Source organism: Sapajus apella, unplaced genomic scaffold (assembly GCF_009761245.1).
Source record: "Sapajus apella isolate SASKATOON/1434 unplaced genomic scaffold, GSC_monkey_1.0 scaffold4, whole genome shotgun sequence".
Classification (NCBI taxonomy): domain Eukaryota; kingdom Metazoa; phylum Chordata; class Mammalia; order Primates; family Cebidae; genus Sapajus; species Sapajus apella.
Window position 1 is genome coordinate 18,455,214 of NW_022436944.1, and position 8,864 is coordinate 18,464,077.

Consider the following 8,864-nt stretch of genomic DNA (forward strand, 5'->3'; position numbering starts at 1 on the left):
AAGGGAGGTAAATGAGGCATAGGGAAAGGTGTATAATTATTCAAATTCTGGTGTGGTTGAGATTTCTTAGAGAGGTTACAGATAGAGTGAGAAGAAAAGAGAAGTCCTGATGGACCCTGTAAAGAGTTGGAGAGAGAACAGAAAGAGAGGTAGGAGGAAATCCAGAGAGTGGTGCATGGAAGCCAGGGAAGAAAGTCTTTCAAGAAGGAAGAATGGTTAGCGCTGTGGCATGTTTCTCAGAAGTCAAGGAAAATAAGGACTGAAACATGACGAGTGATTGGCTTTTCCACAGAGGACACTTTCTTTTTTGGGATAGGTCCGAACAGGGGCTGAGGTACTAACTTATATGATAATTCAGATAATTTAGGTTTTTTTTTTTTTTGTGAGACAAAGTCTTGCTCTGTTGCCCAGGCTGGAGTGCAGTGGCGCGATCTCGGCTCACTGCAACTTTCACCTTCTGGGTTCAAGCGATTCTTCTGCCTCAGCCTCGAGTAGCCGGGATTACAGGAGCATGCCACCACACCCGGCTAATTTTGTATATTTGATAGAAATGGGTTTCACAACGTTGGTCAGGCTGGTCTCAAATTCCTGACCTCATGATCTGCCCACCCCGGCCTCCCAAAGTGCTGGGATTATAGGCATGAGACCACCACGCCTGGCCCTACATAATTTAGTTTTGAGAGAGAGAAAAATGAAGAAAATAAAGATCTCAATTAGATAAGGTGAGAATACATTCCCACATAGTCCCACAAGTTCCCATATAACCTATAGTTTCTCTCACCTTATTGCTGTATACCATACATTTGCTTATTTAATTAAACGTCCTTCCTATTAAAATGGGGTGTGAAATCAGTGTTTTATAACTAACTGAGGTAAGTTATAAGACTTGGGTAAAAATATGTCTCTAATTGATATCATCATCACTTGCTGTGAGGAAAATTACAGTCTCCACTCCTAGCTGTGGTAAAAATCTTTGTCACGATTTGTAGCGCACAGGACTGTTATTGCTGGGACATGTCATAACTAAATTACAGCCATAAAAAAAGCAGATAATGTTTGGAGAGTATCAGTTGAAAATTTATGGTTCCCAATATTATGTAACTGTAGTTTCAGATAAATGTTTATTTTTCCTATCTTTGTTTCTCCATTCACTGGAATTGATTTTGATACCTGGCAAAGGGGACTCAGATTAATGCAGGTGAGTTTGCCAGACCAGTTTGCCCTTTCACAATATAAGATAAATAAAACATATTTAATTATGTCAAACTGGTTTGAGTTTGGCTGCATTTTGTAGTTAAAGCTTGTATTGTAGTTAAAAGGCTATTCTGCATTTTGCTAATTTGGGAGCACTTGGTGGCCTTGTTACAGATTTGGGATTTGGAAAGACATGTGAATTTAGTAGACGGAATTAAGACTCATAAAAGAAGCAGTAAACTTGAGTGCTGCTCATAAAATTACTTAGGTTTTCTGCAAATGCATTCTCTAGTGCAATTGTCCTCACTTTTTGGGTCTTTGTTTTAGGTGTGATATGAAATATAAGCCTATGCATATTGAACTTTTGGCAAATATGGATTTCTCTTACACAATCATATCATCCAACTTATATTTGGGTATTCGTGCATTTTATCATAAAATCCAACCATAAAGCTATATTGTGGAAAAACTTGAAGGCAGGAAGGCAGGAATGGAGAAAGGATCAACTACTTAAAGTTAAGCTGTAACCAAGGGTATGTCTAAAACATCTCTTTTTTACCTAAGTTTTTAAAAAAAGCTTAGCTGTCCTATCTATCGTGTAAGAAAAGTTAAACTTGAGTTATTGATCCTGCATGTCTGCAGCCAAAGTATGAAGATGACGGGCTGTGCTTTCGGCTTTGGAAAGATGTGTTCTCATGCGAAGGTCCAAGAGCTGTAGTCCATGTGATACACAGTGGAGCCATTGTTCTTTGTGTTTGTCTGTTGCTAACTTTTTAATAACTATTAAGTAGTTGGTGATTATTAACAGTAGGAGCAGAGTGTAGGGTCATTATGGACAATTTGGAGTGTCAACATTAAAGAAACGATTTTAAAGGTTAGATCCCAATTGTTGAGGCTTTGCCTGAAACTTTGGCAGGTGAGTAGAGTGAGCGATGGACCAGCACAGCCTTTTTACATTATTAGCCACAGCGAAGTGAGTCAAATTTTGCCATAGTGCTTTTTGTTTAACCTAATAATTGGGCAGCCCTAGTTAATTGTTGAAAACCATAAAAGGACTCAAATTTCCCAGTTGCACATACATTGGAATGTCCACTTACCTCATGTGCGTGAATAAAGGGCCAGTGGTGTGGCTAATTAAAGTGCATTGTCCTTTAAGGAAAGCGTCAGTAACAAATTAAGTTTTAAGAATTCTTGAAAGGCCCTTCTGAGGACTGGCAAACATCTTGATGGCTGGTACATATTGTATGGAGTCTAGGTTTGAGAGCTGCTGAAAACGAGTAGTATAAACTTCCAAGTGAATGTGGAGGTGTAAACTGATGCCATGGAGTTGCTTCAGCTGAAGTGAAAGATTATATTTACTGACACTTATTACAAATGGATTTTTAAAACAATGTCTGTTTTGTACAGTGACAGTGAAGTCTGCCAAGAGTAAAACAAAAAGTTATATTGTGGAACAAGATAAAAGGACCCTGCATAATAAATAATAAAATGCCATTAAAATATGAAGTTTCATTTCCAAAATATAAATAGGAGCTCCTAAATGAATGTTTAAATAATTTGATTTTTCTTTGATTTGCCAGTGATTTGATACATAAAATAATTGCGGCTCTGAATATATCCAGATCTAGGCTATTACAATAAAGAATACATCTGTATAGTAAATAAAAAATAAAGCAAGCAGAAATGACATCATGTTTTAGTGATAGCTTAGGAATTTTTTTAATTATGATAGACTAAGAGTAATTTATTGGCTATAAACAATATATTTATTATCTGTCAGTTTCTAAGACTAGCATGATATCTCTGATCCAAACTGTATTGATTCTTGCTGGGTATGGTGGCTCATGCCTGTAATACCAGCACTTTGGGAGGTCGAGGCAGGTGGATTACTTGAGGCCAGGAGTTTGAGACCAGCCTGGCCAACATGGTGAAACCCTGTCTCTACTAAAAATACAAAAATTAGCTGGGCATGGTGGCGCACTCTTGTTATCTCTTCTACTCAGGAGGCTGAGGCAGGCGAATCACCTGAACCCGAGAAGGGGAGGCTGCATTGAGACAAGATCACAGCACTGCACTCCAGCCTGGGGGCAGAGCGAAACTATCTTGAAGAAAACAAAAACAAAACCAAACTATATTGGTTCTAACCTCTATCCATAGACAAAAGCATTGGTTTATGAAAACCATCAAAGATGTAAGCCATGGAAGCTTTCAATAAGTTCTTTAAGATGCAACTGCCTGGATCTGATAAATAGTTAAAATTGTTTTGCTCTTGATCTGGATGGGTTTTGAACAGGAGAGTTTGCATAAAATTAAATATTGTTGTTTCTTAAAATTGTTGACACTGGTAGAGAAGCATTTATCTGAATACAGTGGGGAAGACCAGAAATGTTGCTTAGAGGGATTTTGTAAGAAAAGTTGGCACAATTCCTTACAGAGGATAAAGAACACAGTTGTACAGTCCTCTAGCTTGCACAGTTTAGGGTGGAGAGGAGTGCCATTTGTGGCGTAAGCTGTAAGTTGAAGATTTTATTAGTTCATTCTCGCGTTGCTGTGAGGACATACCCAAGACTGGTAATTTATAAAAAGGTTTAATTGACTTGCAGTTCCACATGGCTAGGGAAAAGTAGGCACAATTCTTTTTTTTTTTTCTTTTTTTTTAAAGATGGGGTTTCACTATGATGACCAGGCTGGTTTTGAACTCATGACCTCAGGTCGTCCACCCACCTTAGCCTCCCAAAGTTTAGGATTACAGGCTTGAGCCACTGCGCCCTGCAAGTAGGCACAATTCTTGTTAAAAGTGGGCCATGTGAATACGGGCGATTCAAGAAGTCATGTTAGTGCCCCTGTGTGTGGTTGTATGACTTCTGTACTTTATTTTTTATTTTTATTTTTTTTGAGACAGAGTCTCGCTCTGTCACCAGACTGGAGTGCAGTGGTGCGATCTCCGCTCACTGCAACCTCCACTTCCTAGGTTCAAGTGATTCTCCTGCCTTAGCCTCCCGAGTAGCTGGGACTACAGGCTCACACCACCACGCCCAGCTAATTTTTTTGTATTTTTAGTAGAGGCGGGGTTTCACTATGTTGGCCAGGTTGGTCTCAATCTCCTGACCTCGTGATCCACCGGCCTTGGCCTCGCAAAGTGCTGGGATTACAGTCATGAGCCACTGTGCCCAGCTGACTTCTGTACTTTTTCAAAGGTGAATTTTTAGGGAGGAGATTTCTTGAGAAGTGGAGAAGATAATGGGATAAGTTGTAAAAGTGCCCAGAAATATGAGTTTCTAAGAGACCTTGAGATGTCTGTATCTGTCCATTTGTATGAAAGAAGACCAGACGTGTTGTCCGAGCTGCCTATAGGAAGATAGAAGAGGTAGCTAGGTTGTGGTGGCTCATATTTGTAATCTCAGAACTTTGGGAGGTGGAGGCAGGAGAATGGCTTGAGGCCAGGAGTTTCAGACCAGCCTGGGCAACATAGCAAGATGCCATCTTTATAAAAAAAGTTTTAAAAATTATCAGAGTATGGTGGTGCACACTACTACAGTCCCAGCTACTTGGGAGGCTAAAGCAAGGAGGATTGCTTCAGCCTAGGAGTTCGAGGCTGCAGTGAACTGTGACTATACCACTGTACTCTGGTCTGGGCAACAGAATGAGATCCTGTATTTATTTATTTTTTTAAATATATCTTTAGTCTTAGTCTATTCCAAATAACAAAGAAGAATGATTTATTCATTTAAAGGCATTTTAAGAGCAGTCTTTGTAAACCACCACTAGACCTCTTTGGAATGGGCTGACCTGAAAGCAGAGAGAATGTAACCATGTGTTTTTAAGTGGCATTGTTTAGTGGTTCTTCACAGCAGTCTAAAGAGAAAGTATCTGGCATCAGACTTGCTGGATGTGCAGAGATGCCAAGATCTCTCGTTTGAGCTAGTCTCTGCAGTGTTTTTGCTCTCAAGCCTGATGGTAGAGTGACGGCTTTGATTTGCTTCCTGCCTAAAGCCTCCTTTGGATGAATTTAAAAACCTGTTTGTAAAAAAAAAAAAAAAACCTGTTTGTTTCCCTATCAGCTGGCTGAGCCTTACCCATAATTCCTGAACTTTGATTATGAAGGTTATTATAGGACAAGAGCTTCTTTGTAAAAGAGCATGTTTAATACTCTGGGGTCTAGCGTGACTAGAGGATATAAATTGTATGGAAGCAATTAAATGCAAAGGAAATGTCATGTGGGCTGAATTTAAACATAACTTGTGGCATTGATTTTTTTTTTTTAACTTACACTAAGAAGGATGGAGAGAGAAAACTAAAGAAAGAGAGAAGGGAAATAGGCCAAGAGAGTCAGAGAAGCACACGCAGAGACAAGAGAAAAGGAGTCATTTTTAACATTTGGTTAAAAGTCCAAAGCCCAGAGCCAGCATTATGTGAATTATACTAGTATTATGCCATTGCCCTTTACATGAACTCTTTCAAAACACAAATGTCAGGAAAGTATACTGTGCTTTGGAGCTTGTATCTTTTTCCAGTTGCTCACCTTTATCTTAAGGCATATTTGTACATACAGCAGTGATTTTTGGAGGAATGTGTTAATAAACAGACCTGAAGGAAGCTCCATAAATGATTAAAGTGCTTCTTTCTCTAGCTTTCTCTACTTTTATGCTCATGGCCACTTTTTTTTTTTTTTTTTTTTGACATGGAGTTTTGCTCTTATTGCCCGTGCTGGAGTGAAATGGTGTAATCTTGGCTCACTGCAACTTTTGCCTCTTGGGTTCAAGCGATTCTCCTGCCTCAGCCTCCCAAGGAGCTGTGATTACAGGCATATACCACCACAACTGGCTAATTTATTTGGATTTAGTAGAGATGGGGTTTCACCAAGTTGGTCAGGCTAGTCTCGAACTCTTGACCTCAAGTGATCCACCTACCTTGGCCTCCCAAAGTGCTGGGATTACAGACATGAGTCACTGCGCCTGGCTGCCATTGTATATTTCATACAGAGTGGCTCATCTTTGGACTTTCGTTTAGGAGTAGTGTGTCATTTCTCACTTGTCTAGAATGTCCTCCATCTCCATGTTTGGTCTGCTAAGTCTTAGCCAACCCCATCACCCCTCTAAGGCCTTTTTGCACCAACCAACTAGAAGACTCCTACTCTAGATCCCCATAGTAATTTGATCCGTCAGGGTAATTTGACACTAAGTCTTTTCTACTGCCCATCAAAGTGTCCTGTAAGGTTTGTTTGTAAATGAATGGGTTTATTTCATTTCCCCAACTTGCTAATTCTTAGGATATGGAACTGGTGTTGTATCATCCTTCATGCCTAGCACATATTGGTACTAGGGAATATTTGTTGAGATTAATGTTAACACTGAACATGCTGTTGAAATAATCAAAATGTGATTGGGTGGTCAGAGGCAGAAATGGCTGCTTTTAGATTAGATGTAATAGTATAGCAAGTTTGATGTGAAATTGAGTTTAGAAATAATAGATAATCTTTGATTATTTGCCGTGATAGTACTTGTCCTGTATTTTTATTCTTTATGCTATAAACTCTTAGTGACAAGAACCAAATCTTACCTGCCATGCGTAATACTTCTCTTTTTTATTTTTATTTTATTTTATTTTTTTTGAGACAGAGTCTTGCTATGTCACCTAGGCTGGAGTGCAGTGGGGTGATTTCAGCTCATTGCAACCTTTGCCCCTGGGTGCAAGCAAATCTCCTGCCTCAGCCTCTCGAGTAGCTGGGACTACAGGCATGCACCACCATGCTTGGCTAATTTTTTTTTTTTTTTTGGCGTAATACTATTCTAATGCCTGGCCCAAAGCATGGCATGCATAGTAGGGATTTATTTAACTTTTTGCTGAAAGAAATAGAAATGATTATTTTTAAAATTTCTCCATTATTTAGATCTTCTGGTGACTCTTTCCTGTGCAATAAGCCAATACATATTTACTGAGCACATACTGTATGCCACATACTGGTACTGTGCTTAGCATAGTGGATACATATATTTCGCTTTAGAATATACTCTATTCTTTGTATTTAGTTCTTAGCCTGACTATAAATTCTAAAAAAAAAAAAAAAAAAAAAAAAAATCACTTTTTCAAGCAGTAACAATGAAGATCCAAGAAAGGAAAAGCTCCTGGTGTTAATTCAATATATTCAACTATTCCCAGATTATTTCCACATTCCACTTGATGGTGGAAATTTACCACCCCCTCCTTGCCTTTCAAATGATCCTAAGATTGCAACTTTTCCCAGTGGAGTTGGAGAGGTAGAGTAGGCTGTTGGGGTTTCAAGGGACTTTTCAGGATTCAAAGGAAATAGGGGAATTGGAGATATCAACAAAACTAATTAAGTGGATTGACTGTGTCAGTAGTGAGTACAGAGATGTCAGAAAAGCTAGTTAGTAGCAAGTATTTAAACACAGCCTCAAGTTCATTTTCAGTGGTGTCACCATCATCATCCACAAACAAGCTTCAAAGGAAGTTTAGCCAGATTCATCCAGGAAAGTTCATTCTTCTAGGAACATCACATTCTAAATTACATATTCATTGTTAATATCTTCATTTAAAAATTTAACTTGGGCTCTTTTATTCTTTACTTGTCCCTTAAGGTCATACAGACCCAAGATTTAACAACGTTATCATCTTTTCAGATCTCAGAAAAGTGGGAAAATGAATCCCCTTTTGACCGGAATAAAGGGAAGAAGAATTTAAAATTATAAACCAGGTTTACTTTACTCATAGGTGGTCATATATTTAAATTCAACATTGCCTATTTTTTTATGTTAAAAAACTGCTCAAGTTATAAATAAATGCATTCTTGCTTTAAGAAATCCAGCTAAAGTGATAGTCTTTCTTGACCCTCTATCCCTAATTCTGCTCATCTCCCCAGAGGGAGAGCTCCTTTCTCAGTTCAGGGACTATCCTTCAGACATGTGCAGGATAGTCATCTTCTTCTTATTCCTCCTCCTCTTCTTCTTGTTCTTGTAATATATTATACCTTAACTTCCTTTTTCTCTGCCTCTTTAAAACATTTTTTTTTCTATAACAGTAGCTAGAGATCTACCTTAACACATCATTCCATTTCGTGGCTATACACAGTTTACTTACCCATTTTCATAGTAATAGGACTGTAATGTTATTTAAACTTCATCTGAAAGACCTAGTATAAATTAAATTATTATTATTTTTTAACTTTTTTTTTTTTTTTTTTTTTTAGAGACAGTATTTCACCAGGCTGGCCAGGCTGGTCTCAAACTCCTGACCTTAGGTGATCCATCTGCCTTGGCCTCCCAAAGTGCTGGGATTGCAGGCGTGAGCCACTGTGCCCAGCCCATATAAATTAAATTCTAGTTTCATTTGAGTTTTTCATTACTTTGAAGGGAAATTTTTAGTAATTATCAAAAAATACGAGATCAAACAAGTCCAATTACTAAAAATAAGTGCATTTGTATAATTTAAACTTCTTTCAAATATGGGGACCCAGAGCACTGTATCCCCAGCATTCCTGTGAGCTAGCCAGGAGACAGGGGACATTAACACAAACACATGAAGAAGAGGGTAGAGCAGGGCTCTGTTCTGCTGATTTCTATTATACAGGGCTCTGTGGTCAAGGTCACAGAATGTGTTTCTCCCTGCCATGCAAGAAAGGCAGGGATCCTCCTCTCCTCTTTAGTCTTCCA

General features: G+C 38.6%; 1 protein-coding gene across 1 annotated transcript in view; it reads left to right on the forward strand.

Annotated features, from left to right (window-relative positions):
- The window catches only part of WWTR1 (WW domain containing transcription regulator 1), a 155,294-nt gene that overhangs the window by 17,816 nt on the left and 128,614 nt on the right, over positions 1-8,864 (forward strand). The gene's annotated exons all lie outside the window — the stretch shown is intronic.